The 20800-nt window shown below is 36.8% G+C and overlaps 1 protein-coding gene and 1 non-coding gene across 2 annotated transcripts in view; both read left to right on the top strand.

Annotated features, from left to right (window-relative positions):
* Nucleotides 1–20800, top strand: part of LOC141618645 (uncharacterized) — a 253286-nt gene that overhangs the window by 120468 nt on the left and 112018 nt on the right. The window lies entirely within an intron of this gene.
* Nucleotides 14946–15052, top strand: LOC141624120 (small nucleolar RNA R71). The gene has a single exon (XR_012533930.1). It is a non-coding gene; the product is annotated as a small nucleolar RNA R71 (small nucleolar RNA).

Here is a 20800-nt window from a genome sequence, read left to right as displayed (position 1 = left end):
ACAAAATCCAAATCTTCGCTATACCCGTGACTGACCAATCATCCCCGCGAGGCCCACCTTGCGGTATGTTACACCCTCCTCCCCCTTCGTTGCCGGACCTTTCCAACAAGGGGAGGGGTCCTCTAGTCACCAACCTCATTTCCTTTATGGAGGATATGAAGATTAACTTGGCAACCGCCGCTAGTGAGCGGCATGGGCTTCAACAACGACTTGACCGGATTTACTATGACCATTCCCTTGGTCAGTTCCCGGTCTATGATGACATGATGAGGTGCCAATACAAGCATCCCTCCGGCCTTCACCCCTCTTACTATTTATTCCCGGATGGCGGACATCCGGAAGATGGGAGGATCCTTTACGGCGACATCAATTTGCAGCCCGGCTATTATAGCGCCCCGGTCTTTCCTACCCCGTCTTCCACTCAAGGGGAGGGACATGACACGAGGTGGTTCGGGGGTGCCCCTTCCATCTTCACTGAGGGGGCTTCTAGTGGTTCCGGAGGGAACACGGGGGTGTTCGTTGGCATGAGCTCGGATATGGGGGAGTTTGGCTCGGATTCCCCGTTGAACATGGACGACTTCATACGTGAGTCCGAGTTCGGGGCCGGTCATGATGATAGTGACGGGGATGGTGATGGGGATGGTGTTGGTGATGGTGATGAGACCGAGTACGAGTAGAGCCTAGTAATGAGGGCTCCATTTGTTATAAATCTAGATCTCTTTATATAACATATTCGTATATGTTTCAAATTTATTTAGTCATAAAATAAATTCTAGATCTTATGCATGCAAACTAAAAGGTAAGAGAAGAAATCATGTTCCTTACTATGATAATTTCGGTCATATTGGGCACCAACAAGATCTCCTTCTTGTTAGTTCTTGAGCTTTCCATTAATGGATGAACATTCTTGACTTCAAATTAGAAGCCCTCCAATTAGTAGCACCCAAAACTATCCCTTAATCCCACAAACTAACATGTACTAGATGTTTGTCATGTAGTTTACCTTAAAATCTATTACTAATACTCATATACTACTTCTAGTATTATTAGTGTATGATTTAAACTAATTTGATTCACAAAAATGAATTTTTATGAAGAACAAGAGAGAGAAGGGAAGTATTTTCATAAAAATGTAAGAATGAATAATTAGAGAAAAATCCTCTCTAATTGTGTCTCTAAAAACCGGTTGGTACATAGCATTCTAGGCCATTTCCCTTTTTCCTTTTTGTCTTCACAAGACAAATTGTGTAAGCATTTGTCCATAGTCATGTCACTATCAAGCATTTTGGACAAATGAATAAGACAAATGGAAAAAGACAAAACTACTCTAAAGCTCACCAATTTTCGGTTTCTATAGTGTAATATGGAGTCCATTTTATTTTTGTCAATTGTACAATTGTATGTCATGTTACATGTGACATATTTTATGTCATGTTTTAATTTAAAATGCATATTTAACAATTAAATATCATTTACAAATTAAATAAATTATATTTAACAAATTGACTAGTAATATAAAATTACTTTCTCATAAAATGGTCATTTAATTACTAGTTAGTATAATTCACAACATTTTGTAATTATAACTGACTTATCATTCTCATCTCGCGTGTTTCGCAAACACCGATTAATTTTAGTAATATAACTTCTTAAATTACTAAATAAAATCTCATTTAATCACATTATAACAAGATGTCATTTTCTCTCTTATGATAATAATTTGTTCAATTTTAAGGAATTAATTAATCTGTATCGTTATACAACTAATTAACCTTTTTCAATTAAGGGAATCGTCCTTTAGGTGTAACCTCAAGGGATCAATTGATCACCACCTTCGCACGACAGTAATGTCAAACTCTAGCCAGCCAATCATTACCGATATGTGTGGACCAGTTGACTATATATGTAATGTATCATCCCTTCCGTATTCTTGTAATGAGATTTAAATAATGATATTTAAATCATGTGATCGCACTATTGTTGAGGACACATTTCCCAACAATCTCCCACTTGTCCTCGACAAGTGTGCGTCACCAATTCTCTTGTCCTATTACTATCTCCCACTCAATGCAAGGTGTCTTTTGGGTCGTACTTGCAAGTGATCATATCGAGAGTGGTTTCCTCGATCTGGAGAATAACTGATTGACCGGATTTATCTATCATAGATAACTTCTGAGCGTGGCCATGCATTTCCAGTTCATTACTCCTCAAGTGGCCCTGAGATATTGTTTTAACCCTGACAAGGGGGTGGACAATTCCTATCGCACTTATTCCCTTCGACTAGCCACAGCCATCATAACCCAAAATATGCCCATTTGACCCCATTTACGAAGGTCGTAGTAACACAAATCAAAGTTAATCTGAAACTATGCCATCTTAGGCGAATAGTCTTTAGTCAAAAGAATCGACTCATTAGAATACTATAGTAGCTCTCGCCACGACCAGGCTATATAAATTTGCCAGAACTCTATAAGCGGTCACTGCCCGACAAAGTGTTCCTAACAGTCTGCCTATGTGATCGACTAGTCATCTCACATGACTCTATGGCACTTGAACTTGCCATCAATCGCATCACACTCTAGTCATTTCGAGACGTCACCTCATACAAGTGACTATGGGCGAATACAATGCTAATCCGTGTTCACTTTAACGGGGTTTAATGTTGTCTCTACAATCCGTTTGGATGTAACAAAGTATAAAAGGAGTTTTTAGATTAAAAACTCGAACGACAAATGCGATTATCACATATGAATAGTCAATGCCTGATTACTACTTCATATTCTATAATCCAGTTTAATCTTGAATGTAGTTGTTCATTTCAATTTAATTGAAATGACATGACTCATCATGTTAAGCCTATGAGAAGGCTTTGGTTAGTAGGTTTTATCAACTTCTTGTACCTTACTCAACCTTACTACATACTCGTTTTCCTTTGTAATGTATACATTTGCATCACAAAACTTTTTGAGTACGTGTCGAGATCCAATCAAGACATAGGTCCTCTAGCCTAAGAATAGCTCCCACTATTTTCACATTGTGCGGGACTCATCCTCTTGCACATCTCATGATTGCAAGTGTACTCAATTTCCGTTATAAATATCTCTCATTGTTCTTTATTGTCTAGAACGATTCTAGAAAATCTACTTCTTAATTAACATAGCCACAATGGTATCTTAACCATCCTAATGTGTTTTGATTATGGTTTTGTCGGAAACCATGCGCAATCTCAATTGTCAATTGTCAATTGTCACTTGTGTAACACCCTTACACAAAATTGCATAAAAAACACTTTGCTTTACTTCCTTAATGCTTCTGCAAGCACTTAAGGGTAATCTTTATGGCTTACTTGGTAAAGATCACTTAAATTCGATTTTAAAACAATTCATCATACTCAAAGCATATGAAGTGTTATACATCATTATTTATTTAATTGATCCGGCAGCGGAAGCAGATGGAATCAATCAAATATGTTCAACTCGATTGAACTAGTCATGAATCTTATCAACACATAAGACTTCTTATTTGACGCTAATATCATGTGGATTTATTTCCATAAATCTGGATATTAAAGATGTATTATATTTCTCCAAAGTCTTAAATCATTCGCAATGATCAAAATGTCATCCACATATAAGACTATTAAAATTTCCGTAACTCCCACTAAACTCCATGTAATAAATACAACTTCTCGACTTATCGAGAAAAGTTTTATAACATGATCAAAACATTGATTCCAACTCACTGATGTCCTACTTAAGACCCTCTCTTAAGTTTCACATTATCTTAGGATTGCAAGAATCTACAAAACTCATGACATGTATTGAATACATTCCTTCTAATTGAAGAAGTGGGTTTTAGATTCACTTGTTGTATGTGTATCCTCATAATGAAACACAATCCCTAAGAAGATCCAAATAGACTTAAGCATTTCAATTAGTGCAAAACTCTTTGCAACCAATCTTGCTTTGAAATCTCTCTTTATTAGTGCAAAACCCTTTGTCACTAATCAAGCCTTTTTATTTCGGATTTTCATGGCTTTAAGCCCTGTAGTGAGTTGTGACTTAAACACTCTTATGTAAGTCATTTATTCATTTCTTTGTAAGTTGTAATTCATGTTACTTTCTTAAAAGTAACATGAATTCATCATCTTTAACAAGTGATGACTTTAACCTCCTAGGTTTTGAAGAAACAATGTCTTACACAAAACGTCTCATGTAGCCAAGAAAGACCAGTTTCTTGCGACATAACATTCTCTGTGGCGTTCTTTGTTGCTCTTGAATAATTTCTCCCACTCTGTCTTCTAAAAATAAATTTGTATTTTAGAAAGACAGCTTCACGAGCCGCAAAACCCGTTGTACTCGTGATAATTGAAAAGGGAAAAATGAGCATTTGTTTCTTGTGAAAACTTACAAGCATGGTACCCTTACCATTTCATATCTCATATGATTCGATTTAGTGGAAAAATAATTTAGACAAAATGATAAAATCCCCAAAAGGATCAAGTAACTCAAAGTAACTTGATTGAAGTCTAAACTATATCGAATAGCGTTTGAATTCTTATCCAACCACACATTATTCCATAATGCGTGTTTAGAGAGATTAACTTGTGATACTATATCACATTTATTTGGCTTATATCAAAGTGTTTACTTGGATAATCCCATCAAAGATTCTTTGAATACTTTGAATACTTTGAACTCCTTCAAAGATTTCTCTATTTACCTTATTAAGTGAACACATTAGTGTCAACTTAAATTGTTGGTAAAAATAAAATGATCAACCTATTTTGGATCAATGATTTACAACCTCGATTTCCTTTTCAACCAAAAGGCACGAGATATCTTGTTTTGAATACAAGATACGCAAATAAACCATTAACAATCTAATGGTTTCAAGAGTATTCGATAACTCTTTGCGTTCATCATTCCAGAATTTCAGGTTTAATCTTGGGTTACCAATTTGAGTCTTGCATCATCTTCATGATATATCATTCTAGTTTGGTTTAGAATATAATCACCTTGATAATGGGCTAGCCATACATCAAATCGTGGTGTATAGGGTCACAAAAGTGAAACCTCTTTTGTATCTTAACAAGTTTGTATTCTTATTTAGAGTTTATGTACTTAATAGTCACAATTAAGTACAACTCCAAACCCGAAAACTAGATTTAGTACAAAATGACTCTATCTCTCGACTTCATTGTTGCTAGTCGTCATATTCTAATCATCCTATGTATCAAACATAATGATGAAAACCTCCACTGGTTTCTAATATTGACGAAGTAGTTCTAGCAAAATTTATGTCAATTAAACAAACATTTAAAGAAGAAGGTCCCATTAGATGTCCCACAACTAACTTGTTGATTCTTCAACAATTTGGGGTAGTTTCCTTTCTAGTGTCCAACATTTAAGACAATGGAAACTTTATCGGCCGGATTGATAGGTTTAGTATCTCTATTCTCAACAACTTTACTTTTAACATTACCTTGTATCAATTCCATTATAATCTTTACTTCTTGAACCTCGTCCTCATCTTAACGGTTTAAGATGATGCTCCCACTCATTTCAATGAGTCTTTGCTTTGAGAAGCAAAATTGAATTCATGAAGATTACTCTTCATTTGTTCGTTTTAGTCTTAAAACTTTCATTGAAGTGGTTGCGTTATTTTGGTCAATTACGAATTCTGACAAATCTAATTACCAAAACAATTTATCGCTTCAAGGTACTTAATTTAATTAAGTATATGAAAAACAATCCATTGTAAGTAGATGTGTTAGTCAAGAATCAAAAACCTGTTTGATAATGAATAACTTTTATCTATACTCTTTACAAGAGATCCTTCCAATGGATAATATGAGGTTTTTAGAAGAAAATTCATATTTGTCTTTAGTTACGATGTTTTAATGGAGATTTTGAAAAAATCGAAATGATATCGTATATGAATTGTGGTAAAGAAATAGAACAATATGATAACGGAATAATGAAAACAAAAACATTTGTCGTTATAATAATACTTTTAAATAAATAACAAGTAAAGCATTTACTTAGTGACTTCTACCCAACTATGATAAATGATTCCAAGATCCAAATTCATATTAACTTGGGCACGGGATAGCCGATGAAACCCTTATCAATATAACTCGGTGGATTAACTCTTTAATCGATTCTACTTTTAGAACTCTTGGTCGATAAAATTACATTAACTTTTATCTTTAGCCCGGAACACATGCGACTACGGTCACGAATACTTCCGTTGAGCTCAATCCAAATTTCGAATAAATGTGTCCATGATCCAAATCCACATCAACTTGGGCACGGGATAGCCGATGAAACCCTCATCAACACGAATTCGGTGGATAGACATTTGATGCGATCCCACTAAGTGTTCACAAATTAAGATGTGGTCGTTGGTCACGGTCGAATCAAAACACAATTTATATCTCCACAAACAACTCTACAATTAGTAAAGAGGCGAGTAAAGGTCGGATCCCAAGGGACGGGAGTTGAAATGAGATTTCTATTGTAACTAGTGCTGTCTAAGGGGTGTCACAAATTGGGTTGATGTAGAAGGTTACTAAACTAAAATAGCAATGAAAACAAACAAGCAAGATGAATTAAAGGGGTGTAAACAATTGATTAAAGGCACTAGGGTGTCATGGGATCATAGGGGAATCATGGGATATGATCATACAAACATGTTCTCAAATTATAAGCAAGCAATTATTGTTGTGATGGATTGAGTTGGGTTATATCTTACAATCCTAGGAAAGTTTGGGTCCCGGAGCCGAATCGATTAGATTGTACAACACCTACAAGTCGACTTAATCTTCCCTACTCAACAACATGCATGGTCTAATGAGACTCGAGTTGGGTTATGTCTTACAAGTCTCATTGAAAAGATAGGAGATGATAGTAAATGCAAGGATTCATAGGCTTAGCATTTCATCAAATATAACATGTGCATGAGTTGAGATCAAAACAAGCCAGCAAATAAAACATGAAAGCATATTAATTTAAGCATGAATCATTCCCCATGTTGGTTTCCCCTAATCACCCATTAACCCTAGCTAAGAGACTACTCACTCATTATCATGTTGATCATGCTAGCAAGGTTGTCAATCATACCAACAATATGAAACATGATGAATAAATGAAAGTAATTAACAATAATTAAAAAGGGATTAAGAGATTATACCTACTAATGATTCCAATAATAAAGCAAAGAATAATAGAAGTACTTGAATGCTTGATTGAGAGGTTGTCAATCTCCCAACAATAACCCAAATAATCTTCAATTACCCAAAATAAAGGATGAACAAGAGAGAGATTTAAGAACTAAAACTTGGATTAAAACTTGATTAATACTTGATTACAATATTAAAGAGAGATTTGATTGATATTAACTACACTAATTATTGATAAGAAGAACATGCTCCTCTAATTAGACTAATGGGGTATTTATAGTGGAAATTAGGGAGGATGCATTAGGGTTAACTAAGGGTTAAACTAGTAATTACACTTTTTAAGTTGAGCAAGGAGGAGCCGGTATTTTCTGAGAGAAGGGCTTCTTTTTCGTAGCTTGGAGAAGACAATCCGTCTTTGTGCTAGAATCCGGGCGGAATAGGGTCGGGACGGGCGGATTCTCGCGTTTGAATCCGAGCGGATTCGGGGGAATCCGGGCGGATTGTGGAGGGGAATCCGAGCGGATTGTGGCAAAGCCGCTCGGATTGTCTTCTTTGAGACGGACGGATTGGTGACAATCCGCTCGGATTGTCGATCAAAGAACAAACCTTCTTCTTTTCTTCCCTTTTCTTCATAAATTCCTTGGGGATTTCCTTGGGGACTCAAGGATCTTTTCTCAACATTGCTCTTCTACTATGATATGTACAAAGGCCTTCTAATCTTGTCTCTCCTTGATGCTTGGTCATTGAATTCGATCAATTTAGTCTCGTTTTGCCATGAAAATGCAAGATTCTTACTCCTTTCCTACCAAGGGATCAAAATCTCAAAGAATATGCAAAACAAAGAACTAAAGATAAGAAATGACCCAAATAAGCACTAAAAAGCATGGAAACAAGGCTAATTCGGGGCTAAATATGCGCCAATTATGGTCACATCAAATATCCCCAAACCGAACCTTTGCTCGTCCCGAGTAAAGAGGTGACAAAGACTAGGACCAATACTAACCTATCCTAATAATATAGCCGATATGAGACAATTAGCGGGTCTCACTCCGCCCCTTCAACTCACAACAAGACAACCATGAGGTAGGATGCCTTCTTGCAAGGCAAGGTGGGTCTTGCCAAAATGGCGACACATCCAAACTTTAAGCACACAAAAACACATAATGGATGCATCTACAAAAAGAATAGCCACTCCCTCATCAAGTGGCGGAGGCACTAAAGAGGAACAAATTTAAGAGCATGTAATCCTTCACAAATACTAGTTCAACAAATTACTAAGTCTAAGAGGATGACACTAAATCACCTCCAAATGGTGTTAAACTAGACTACTTTCGTCCTCAATTTCCAAATGCTTTCGTCAAGAGCGATCGGATGGTGGTGGAATGATGATCCCTATGATGCTAGTGGCATATGACATGACAAGTCTCGAATTCTCTACAAAAGTAAAGGTCATGGATCGTCCCAAGCTCGACCAAGTGGCTTGACAAAAGGCTTTTTGGGAATGAAATGCTCAAATCTTTATTCACAACGGGTGGATATGACTAGTATTCAAAATTGTCCTCATTTCACTTTCACATTTCAAAACTTTAAGATGGGGTTTGTCCCTTCCGGGCTAGTGTCCTTTGCTTTCGCCAATCGCTTATTAGGCAACCGGTTAACCTCTAGACAATAGCTTTTCGGGGTGATAGTCACTCTGTCTCTGGGCGGCCGAATTCACAACCGTATGGGGCCCAATTCAATGGATCCCGCACCAAAGCACATCGAAGTGGTACGCCTCCATCAAAACAACTTAACTTTCTCAACTTTCAACAATTCATAACATTTGAGGTTTCCTTGGCATTACATTACTTCCACATGACAAAATTTCTTTGAAATGAGCACTTCAAGCTTATTGATAGAAAATATTTTTGGGTTGCCTTACCATAAGGTCAAACAAGGTCACCTAGACAAGTTAACCAAGTCCATATCGCATCACGGGGTTGGATAGGTGACTCACATGCAAACCCTTGACTAGGCCTTGGGTCATGGGTCAAAAGACACTAGTATGACACTATCTAGGGTGTTTTACAACCATTCTAGTAGGCAAAGTCTTAAGTTGAACAAGTATTTACAATGGCTTAGTTGCTCTTGTCAAAGTTCCTAAATAGGCATTTTTTCAAAACATTTCTAACATGCAACTACATGCCATGATGCAACTAATATAAACATCCTAATGCAAGTGGTTCTATCAACTAATATGACATATAAACTAAATGCAAGTCCTAAGTTCACATTGTTATACCGCATCAATCAAAATAAAGCCACATAGTCATTAACATAAAGAGGAAAAAGGAGATTGGAAAGATCATACCATGCGGTCTTCAATATCCTCATGTCTCGGATGTGGCGTAGTCAATCAATGTGAACAAGGATAGAATAAACACAATATATACAAGGCAATATATACAAGACTACAAAAGGAAATAAACATGTTTTTGGGTTTTCAATTTTCAAATTTTTATGATTTTTGAAATTTTTCAATTTTTTTGGATTTTTGAATAAGAGTTAAATGTTAGAATTCCCATCCCCACACTAATATGGGCATTGTCCTCAATGGCCAAAATGATGGAAATTATGCAAAGATGATGCATGATTTCTATACTAAATGCAATCTATACTAAGCTATACTACATGATGCATGGTTTTTGTTATGACGGAGAGGATAATTTAGATTACCTCCCGTTGTGTATGCATTAACTTCCCCAAACCGAGTGAGACACTATTGCTAATGTCCAAGGATGGGTATAGTTCATGCACACACTATGCTATGCATGAAACTAATTTGTCATTTTGGATTTTGAAAATGGGAACAATAAAATAAGAACACCTCAATGGTACCGAGGTGTGAGTCCTCTAATGGGGCTAGGACTACTCCAACAATGATCAAAATTAAATAAAATACAAAGAGAGAAATAGACAAACCATGAGAGTGTAGGAGTCTCCAAGGCTTGTTAATCTTCCATCATGCTATCATCATCACTTCCCTCATGAGAAGTGGTCACATTGCCACTTTCCTTGTCATTTGCTTCTTCACTTTCTTCCTCATCTTCATCTTCATCATCTTCACCATCCTTTTCTCCTTCACTTGCTTCTTCCTCAATATTATCATCAACTTCTTCATCATTTCCAACAACCTCATTGTCACCCAAACCGCCCCTAGATGCACCCGGAAATAGGACTTCTCTGTCCGCCCAACTAGGCAAAGGACAAGATGGATCAAGTAGTCCTTGCCTAGCTAAATGTAGGAGGGGTGGATATTGAGCCAAGTAGGCATTTTTCCGATCTTCATAGGCTTGCTTGTGCATTGCTTGCATGAGAAGAGTCACATAGTCTTTCCCAACTTCAACTCCTTCCGGCTTGAACTCTTCATACTTAAAGGGGTAAGGTGGTATGACAATGGAAGAGGAGGGTATTTCAAGATCACCCTTTTGTTGTTGAATGATATACTCGGCTTCTTTGGAAAGGGGAAGTAGATAATTGGTCCAGTGGACGCTTAGACGGCAAATCTTTGAAGGCAAGGTGAACGATCTAGCTTCACTAGTGAGCCATCCATACTTAGTGTCAAGGGGGTTATGGGAAACCCACTTGAACTTGTGAATCATAGTATGCATATCAACAAGATGGCCACCCTCCTTTGCTTTGTACTTGTTATCCTTATTAAAGTTAGGATCAAAGTGCTTGGCTAGGAGTGTAACTAGGCCGCCATTGACAATAACGGTCGTGCCCTTCTTCCCACAATCAATATTGAGCCATCTATCTACCAAGAGCCTCAAAGAATTGTAAGGCTTGGTGTGTACTCTTCCGATATTCAAAGCCGGTTCAAGGAGAATAAAATCAAGTCTTGTGAAATGGTTGGTATCTTTCCTAGCAATTATGGTATTTCCCACAACCTTGTGCCATACTCTTATGCCCGGATAGTGGACCAAAAGAGCACGACTCATATGAAAATCTTCAAATTTCTTCCCGGAAATTGCCTCCCAAAGAGGCTCGGGGTCATACTTTCCATAATGCTTAAGATAACGCGATTCATCACTAAGACCCAAAATTTCACCCAATTCCTTAAAGGTAATGCGTCTACTAACATTAGCTAGACGAAACTCGAGATTTTCCCTATTCTCAACTTTGGTGACTTTCAAAGAACTTAAAAATTCCAAGGTAAGGGAGGGGTATGTCAATTCCCTTGTTTCAAACAATTTCTTCAACCCCATGGCATTGAAAAAGGCTTTTGTTTGTTCAAGAACACCCAATTTTTGTAAGGTATCTTCACATATGAATTTGGTGGATTGTAATGACTTCATAGCAAACTTGACAAAGGTATTTCTATGGGTATCGGAAATAAAAGTTACCTCCGGATAATGCAAAAGTTGATCAATTACCGGAGTAGAAGGTGTTGTTGCTCCCATAGAAGGTTGTTGTTGTTGTTGTTGCACTTCCAAGTTTGGTGTTGCTACCACCATAGCCAATGCTTTCTTTGTTTGAAGAGCCTTTTGCCTTTGTGAGAGTGCCTTAGCCTTTGGTGCCTTTGTTGCCTTTGTTGCTCCCTTAGTCCTTGCCATTGATGAACTAACCAAGAAAAGAATGAAAAATATTCAATTTGTAGTATGCCCAAATCGATTTGAAGGTGAAAGGCTTTGCCTTTATGAAAACAAAAATCGACTCAAAGGTTGAAGATTTTGTGCTTGGTTTTGATTTTTGTTGAAGAAGGAGTGATTAATTTGTTGTTGGAAGGATGGTTTGATTTGTATTTGGTGAATGTTGTTGAGGGTTTTTGTTTTTGTGATGGAGAGGATGAGGGTTTTGATGTTGTTGGTAGTGTTTATGAATGAATGAATGAATGAATGAAGGTGGGAGGGCTTTTAAAGAGACCGAAATTTTCGAATCTGCAGGGGCAATCCGTGCGGATTCTGCCCAATCCGTGCGGATTCTGCTCTTTCTGAACTTTGCAAAACTCGCCTAAAGACGGGCGGATTTGTGACAATCCGCTCGGATTTGCTGAACACGGGACGGGCGGATTTGCTTAAAGACGGACGGATTCTAGTCCAGAAAATTTTGCTTGTTTTCCTCAGCTGCAAAGACGGACGTCTTTCTTGCAAGACGGACGGATTCTTCAAGACGGGCGGATTCTGCACAGGACGCCCGGATTCAGTCACAGTCAAGAAATTTTCAAATTTCAGCTCAGTTCAGGACGGGCGTCTTTTCTGCAATACGCTCGGATTCTGCAAGACGGGCGGATTCTCGGGAATCCGCTCTGATTCTTCCTCTGTGTACACGGATTCAGTTCCACCCGTGCACAGCGCATTTCCCTTATCATTCTTCCATTCTTTCTTCAAGTCTTGTGTTCTTCATTGTGGGGGCACTACTAAGGCATGGATAGCCTAGGCAATTGCCATCCGCACACTAAGGTTAAGCACTACACATCAATTGAAATTGTTAGTCCCTCCCTCACTTCTCTCTTACATGACAATTATTTTGATCAAAGTAAATAAAAATCCAAAGATGACAAAAAATGCAATACAAGAATTGAAATGTAAGTTAGGGAGTTAGAAATATTTACAAGTGGTGGTTTAGGGAGGACTCCACCAAACTCTCATTCTTGATGAGATGTCAAGGGGGCATGTCCAAGGTGTTGTTGATGTTGCTCAACACCTTGAAGAAGTAATCAAAAGCTTGTTCATTATCATGGTAGAGGTTCTCAATAGACCTTGGCCCTTGTTGTTGGTCTTGATCGATGGCATTACCAATGTAGGGATTAAAAATCCCTTCAAATTCGTCGTCCCAAAGACCACAAACTTCATTGAGTTGATCATTGAAAATCTCTTGCTTAGATGGAGACAACTCTCCCAATTTCTTCTCTTGGCCAATGAGGCCATCCTCTTCTTCCTTGGTTGATTTTGATAAGCTTTGCAAGCTCTCCTTGTCACAATTCACTTGCTCTTTGAATGAAGCATCTTCAATTTTCTTCTTCCATTGGAGTTCCGATTTCTTCCTTTCATCCTTGCGGCTATAATGATCAATCATGAAACATGGCTCATGCAAACGAGGAGCTCTCATAGTCTTGTCAAGATTAAAAGTTATGCTTTCATCTCCCACTTCTAGAGTGAGCTCTCCATGTTTCACATCAATCACCGCACCGGCGGTGTGTAGGAAAGGTCTTCCTAGGATGATTGGAATGTTGGAATCTTCCTCCATATCAACAATGACAAAGTCCACCGGGATGAAAAACTTCCCAATTCGCACGGGGACATCTTCCCATATCCCTAACGGTGTCTTCGTCGATCTATCGGCCATTTGGAGTGTGATATTGGTGCATTTAAGCTCTCCCATCCCCAACCTTTTACTTACCGAGTACGGCATGACACTCACACTAGCCTCTAGATCACATAAGGCTTTGTTGATCGTCGTGTCGCCAATGGTACACGGTATTGAGAAGCTTCCCGGATCCTTTAACTTTGGAGGTGAACTCCCTTGAAGTATTGCACTACTCACCTTAGTGAAGGCGATAGTCTCAAGCTTCCGGATCGACTTATTCTTTGTGAGGATATCTTTCATGTATTTCGCATAGGCCGGAACATGATTGATTAATTCCGTGAAAGGAATTGAGACTTCTAAATTCTTCACAATTTCCATGAACTTTCCAAGTTGATCATCAAATTTGGGCTTGGCTTGACGACTTGGAAAAGGAAGTCTAATCACAATGGGCTCCTTCTCCTTGGCCTTGTCTTCATTTTTCTTTGAACTTTCTTCTTTTGATGATTCTCCATCTTTGGAGTTTTGCACAATTTCTTCCTTTTCACTAGCTTCCACAACTTCATCCTCAACTTGCTTCTTCGGTGCTTCATACCTTGTACCACTTCTCAAGTGAATGGCACTAACCGTTTCATGTCTAGGGGGATTACTTTGAGGTGGTAATTGCCCCTTTTGTCTTTGTGAGCTTGAAGATGCTAGTTGAGTCAATTGCGTTTCCAACATCTTGGTGTGAGCTAGAATGTTGTTGATGGTGGTTTCCTTTGCTTGGCTATCTTTTTGCATTTGAGTGAAAAATTCTTGTTGATTCTTTTGCATTTGGAGGACCGCTTTTTGGACATCAAAGCCTTGGTCATTTTGGTGATTGTATGGATTTTGATTTTGGTAACCTTGGTTTTGATTGTAAAAGGGTCTTTGATTTTGGTTTCTCATGGGTGGTGGAGTGTATGTTGTTTGAGGGTTTTGAACATTTTGGCTTTTGTATGAGAGATTTGGATGGAATTTGGTGTTTTCATTGTAAAAGTTGGAATAAGGGGTACCACTCTTGTATGCTTGGAAAGCATTCACTTGTTCATCTGTTCCCCTACATTCACCTTGGTCATGTCCCAAAGTTCCACAATTCTCACATATCCCACTTGGGATTGATGAGGATGCCGTCATGGCATTAACATGATGCTTTGATGATTTTGAGTTTTCCTCAAGTCTAGCCATAGCTTGTTCAAACTTCAAGTTGATTGTGTCAATGTGAGCACTAAGTTGAGCACCCAATTGAGTAACGGAGTCCACTTCATGTTTTCCTCCTCTAGTAGCCTTGCGAGGTCTACTATATTGTGAGTTATGGACCGCCATTTCCTCAATCTTGTTCCATGTTTGATTGTCATCAACTTCGGTGAACATTCCATTTGATCCCATATTGAGAATGTTCCTAGAATCTTCATATAAACCATTCCAAAACTGTTGCACCAAAAACCATTCGCTAAGTCCATGGTGAGGACATGAGCGACAAATTCCCTTGAACCGCTCCCAAGCTTCATACAAAGACTCTTCATCCCTTTGCTTAAAACCCGTAATTTGAGCTCTTAGCATGTTAGTCTTTTCCGGTGGGTAGAATTTTTTGTAGAAAGCTAGAGCCAACTTCTTCCAAGAATCTATTCCAAGGGTGGTCTTATCAAGGCCCTTCAACCATTGCTTCGCGGTGCCGATTAAGGAAAAAGGAAATAAGACCCATCTAATTTGGTCTTGAGTCACGCCCATTTGAGAGATTGCATCGCAATAGTCGCAAAAGGTTTCCATATGGGAATGAGGGTCCTCACTAGGCATCCCCCCGAAATGGCTCCTCTCAACTAGTTGGATGAAGGCGGACTTGGTAATAAAATTTCCGGTGAGATGTTGCGGTGTAGGAGTACCATTTGGTAGATTCTCCTCGGTGGGTACGGAGTGTGACGAGAATTTTGGCATTGTAGGTGGATTTTGTGGGGTATTGTGTAATGGGTTTTCTTCTCCTTCTATTGCGAAAGGATTGACAAACTCACTAGTGGGTTGGACAACTTCACCAATACCTCTTAAATTCCTCCTAACAACTCTCCTATTGTTCGTCAAGGTTCTTTCGATTTCACGGTCAAAAGGTAACAAATCACCTTGTAACCTTCTAGACATGCAAAATATCAAACAACTCGAAAATGATTAGAACAAACCTTGAGGAGTTTTACTTCCTCAAGGCGAAGAAAGACACAACTAATGACAATAAAAAGAAATCTAAATCAAACAAACACCGTCCCCGGCAACGGCGCCATTTTTGATGCGATCCCACTAAGTGTTCACAAATTAAGATGTGGTCGTTGGTCACGGTCGAATCAAAACACAATTTATATCTCCACAAACAACTCTACAATTAGTAAAGAGGCGAGTAAAGGTCGGATCCCAAGGGACGGGAGTTGAAATGAGATTTCTATTGTAACTAGTGCTGTCTAAGGGGTGTCACAAATTGGGTTGATGTAGAAGGTTACTAAACTAAAATAGCAATGAAAACAAACAAGCAAGATGAATTAAAGGGGTGTAAACAATTGATTAAAGGCACTAGGGTGTCATGGGATCATAGGGGAATCATGGGATATGATCATACAAACATGTTCTCAAATTATAAGCAAGCAATTATTGTTGTGATGGATTGAGTTGGGTTATATCTTACAATCCTAGGAAAGTTTGGGTCCCGGAGCCGAATCGATTAGATTGTACAACACCTACAAGTCGACTTAATCTTCCCTACTCAACAACATGCATGGTCTAATGAGACTCGAGTTGGGTTATGTCTTACAAGTCTCATTGAAAAGATAGGAGATGATAGTAAATGCAAGGATTCATAGGCTTAGCATTTCATCAAATATAACATGTGCATGAGTTAAGATCAAAACAAGCAAGCAAATAAAACATGAAAGCATATTAATTTAAGCATGAATCATTCCCCATGTTGGTTTCCCCTAATCACCCATTAACCCTAGCTAAGAGACTACTCACTCATTATCATGTTGATCATGCTAGCAAGGTTGTCAATCATACCAACAATATGAAACATGATGAATAAATGAAAGTAATTAACAATAATTAAAAAGGGATTAAGAGATTATACCTACTAATGATTCCAATAATAAAGCAAGGAATAATAGAAGTACTTGAATGCTTGATTGAGAGGTTGTCAATCTCCCAACAATAACCCAAATAATCTTCAATTACCCAAAATAAAGGATGAACAAGAGAGAGATTTAAGAACTAAAACTTGGATTAAAACTTGATTAATACTTGATTACAATATTAAAGAGAGATTTGATTGATATTAACTACACTAATTATTGATAAGAAGAACATGCTCCTCTAATTAGACTAATGGGGTATTTATAGTGGAAATTAGGGAGGATGCATTAGGGTTAACTAAGGGCTAAACTAGTAATTACACTTTTTAAGTTGAGCAAGGAGGAGCCGGTATTTTCTGAGAGAAGGGCTTCTTTTTCGTAGCTTGGAGAAGACAATCCGTGCTGTGCTAGAATCCGGGCGGAATAGGGTCGGGACGGGCGGATTCTGGCGTTTGAATCCGAGCGGATTCAGGGGAATCCGGGCGGATTGTGGAGGGGGAATCCGAGCGGATTGTGGCAAAGCCGCTCGGATTGTGCTGCTGCGGGACGGACGGATTGGTGACAATCCGCTCGGATTGTCAGTCAGCAACAAACCTTCTTCTTTTCTTCCCTTTTCTTCATAAATTCCTTGGGGATTTCCTTGGGGACTCAAGGATCTTTTCTCAACATTGCTCTTCTACTATGATATGTACAAAGGCCTTCTAATCTTGTCTCTCCTTGATGCTTGGTCATTGAATTCGATCAATTTAGTCTCGTTTTGCCATGAAAATGCAAGATTCTTACTCCTTTCCTACCAAGGGATCAAAATCTCAAAGAATATGCAAAACAAAGAACTAAAGATAAGAAATGACCCAAATAAGAACTAAAAAGCATGGAAACAAGGCTAATTCGGGGGCTAAATATGCGCCAATTATGGTCACATCAACATTTATCACCCACTTCCCCTACGTAACAAGGTTTGTACCCCGGGATGGCCGAGTGCACTCCCTCACGAAATAGGTTTTCATGGTTTCTACTTTTTGGTAAGGCTATGTCTCAATTGATTATTTTAGCGAGAGGTCATGTCAATTTATTATCTATCACGTTTTAAGTGAACTAAAGCGGTGAACTACGATAATTGTAATTGACACGGTCGATATACTCGATTAAAAGAAGATGCATGTTTTAGTTATGGCGATTTAGCGATGCATGCAACATATAAATAAAATGCAAAGCATAAATTAAATCCTAGTATGGCCTTCCTAAAATAGAAAATCTAATTAACTATTACATATTCGGAAACCAACTCCATTGGTCCCTTGAACTTCGGTTGTGGCACGCATCTCGAGGTAACACCGTCTTTATGTATCGCCGTTAATGAATCCGTCTTTATGGAACTCCGGAATAAATAAATTACATAATTTCCTATTATACATTTGTAATTAAAATAAAATAAATCTATTAAATTACAAAACGGTGATACGAGATCACAATAAATTACAACCGAATCGATATTCCCATACATTTCGGGTAATAACAATTAAAAACTAAGGCCATACTAAGTAAAAATTACATAATTCAAAAATTACATAAAATAAAAATATGACAATCATAAATAAAATGCAGCATTATAATATGTATGAACATGCCCAATTTTATGCTAAATCGCCTTTAAGGAGCCAATATCGTATATTACACGGTTTTTACGGATTTGCGTGATTCATATTTATGCACAAGTTAATTACCCTAACCACTTAGGACTCAAAATTAGTCTCCACTAACTATTTGACTATAATTAACTCATATTTCTTAAAATTGTTCATTAATGGACCTAAAATTACAATAAAAAGCTATAAACTTCAAATAAATCATAAAAATTCCAAATAAATTTGAAATTTGAAATTTAAACTTATGAACATTCTGAAAAAATACCATGACACTCATAATGTTCAAAAACTTAGGTTAAAATTTCGTAAAATTATCGGAAAAACTATGTTGCGGTTTATCGGATTTATCAATAAAAATCATAAAAACATGAGAAAAATTATATTCATCAACTTTTCAATTTTAGATCTGAAAAAGATAATAAAATGCAATATGTGACGTTTTTCCTTAGTCATGAAGTATGTTTTAGCAATTATTCACTAATTAAGTCACTATTTATGCTATTTTTCATCAAAAATCCATAAATCATGCATGAAGACTTCATTATAGCCTATTATTTTACACACATCTTGTAATATTTCATGTGACAACATACTAAATTTCTATGACCAGATTCGAAATATTTCTCATATTAACCTATTTTTCATCTAAATTCGATTTTTAACATGAAAAATCCATATTTCGAGCATAAAAACTCAAAAAATTCTAAAAATTTCCAGATCATCTAAAAATAATATATGTGAAAACATATCCAAAAACCACTGGAAAATTCGAAGTTTAGCTAATTTTCGTCCAAAAATGACATTTTTATCATAAAAATCACATTTTAATGCCAATATTATATAAAATGAACAATAAAATCCATAAATTAAACCAAAATATCCTAAAACATTTTAGGACCAGAAACTTTAACATGCATAATAAATTTCGTGATATTTCATAATAAACACAAATTTATAAGTTTTGTTTGTTAATCATATAACTCGGAAAAACAATAACCGATTTGCATGCAAACAACCTTGTGCTCATGATACCGCTTGTTATAAATCTAGATCTCTTTATATAACATATTCGTATATGTTTTAAATTTATTTAGTCATAAAATAAATTCTAGATCTTATGCATGCAAACTAAAAGGTAAGAGAAGAAATCATGTTCCTTACTATGATAATTTCATTCATATTGGGCACCAACAAGATCTCCTTCTTGTTAGTTCTTGAGCTTTCCATTAATGGATGAACATTCTTGACTTCAAATTAGAAGCCCTCCAATTAGTAGCACCCAAAACTATCCCTTAATCCCACAAACTAACATGTACTAGATGTTTGTCATGTAGTTTACCTTAAAATCTATTACTAATACTCATATACTACTTCTAGTATTATTAGTGTATGATTTAAACAAATTTGATTCACAAAAATGAATTTTTATGAAGAACAAGAGAGAGAAGGGAAGTATTTTCATAAAAATGTAAGAATGAATAATTAGAGAAAAATCCTCTCTAATTGTGTCTCTAAAAACCGGTTGGTACATAGCATTCTAGGCCATTTCTCTTTTTCCTTTTTGTCTTCACAAGACAAATTGTGTAAGCATTTGTCCATAGTCATGTCACTATCAAGCATTTTGGACAAATGGATAAGACAAATGGAAAAAGACAAAACTACTCTAAAGCTCACCAATTTTCGGTTTCTATAGTGTAATATGGAGTCCATTTTATTTTTGTCAATTGTACAATTGTATGTCATGTGACATGTGACATATTTTATGTCATGTTTTAATTTAAAATGCATATTTAACAATTAAATATCATTTACAAATTAAATAAATCATATTTAACAAATTGACTAGTAATATAAAATTACTTTCTCATAAAATGGTCATTTAATTACTAGTTAGTATAATTCACAACATTTTGTAATTATAACTGACTTATCATTCTCATCTCGCGTGTTTCGCAAACACCGATTAATTTTAGTAATATAACTTCTTAAATTACTAAATAAAATCTCATTTAATCACATTATAACAAGATGTCATTTTCTCTCTTATGATAATAATTTGTTCAATTTTAAGGAATTAATTAATCTGTATCGGTATACAACTAATTAACCTTTTTCAATTAAGGGAATCGTCCTTTAGGTGTGACCTCGAAGATCAATCGATCACCACCGTCGCACGACAAGAATGTCAAACTCTAGCCCCAATCATTACCAATATGTGTGGACCAGTTGACTATATATGTAATGTATCATCCCTTCCGTATTCTTGTAATGAGATTTAAATAATGATATTTAAATCATGTGATCGCACTATTGTTGAGGACACATTTCCCAACACCATTCCCTCCCTTTCACTCCAAAATGACAAGTATGCTCTCTCCCTTAATCCAAATTCTCTCATTCATGTTTAATTTTCCGCATGCATTTAGTTAGAAATTCACATAATTGCATTCATATAGGATTGCATTATATTTCAAATTTGTAATATATTGTCACATTTAGACATTGCATTCACTTAGTATACCTTGCATTGTAATTTAAATAATGCATATAGAATAGAGCAT

This window comes from Silene latifolia, chromosome X, assembly GCF_048544455.1.
Source record: "Silene latifolia isolate original U9 population chromosome X, ASM4854445v1, whole genome shotgun sequence".
Lineage (NCBI taxonomy): Eukaryota > Viridiplantae > Streptophyta > Magnoliopsida > Caryophyllales > Caryophyllaceae > Silene > Silene latifolia.
The sequence above is the reverse complement of the archived record's forward strand: the minus strand, read 5'-3'. Positions and strand labels throughout refer to the sequence as shown.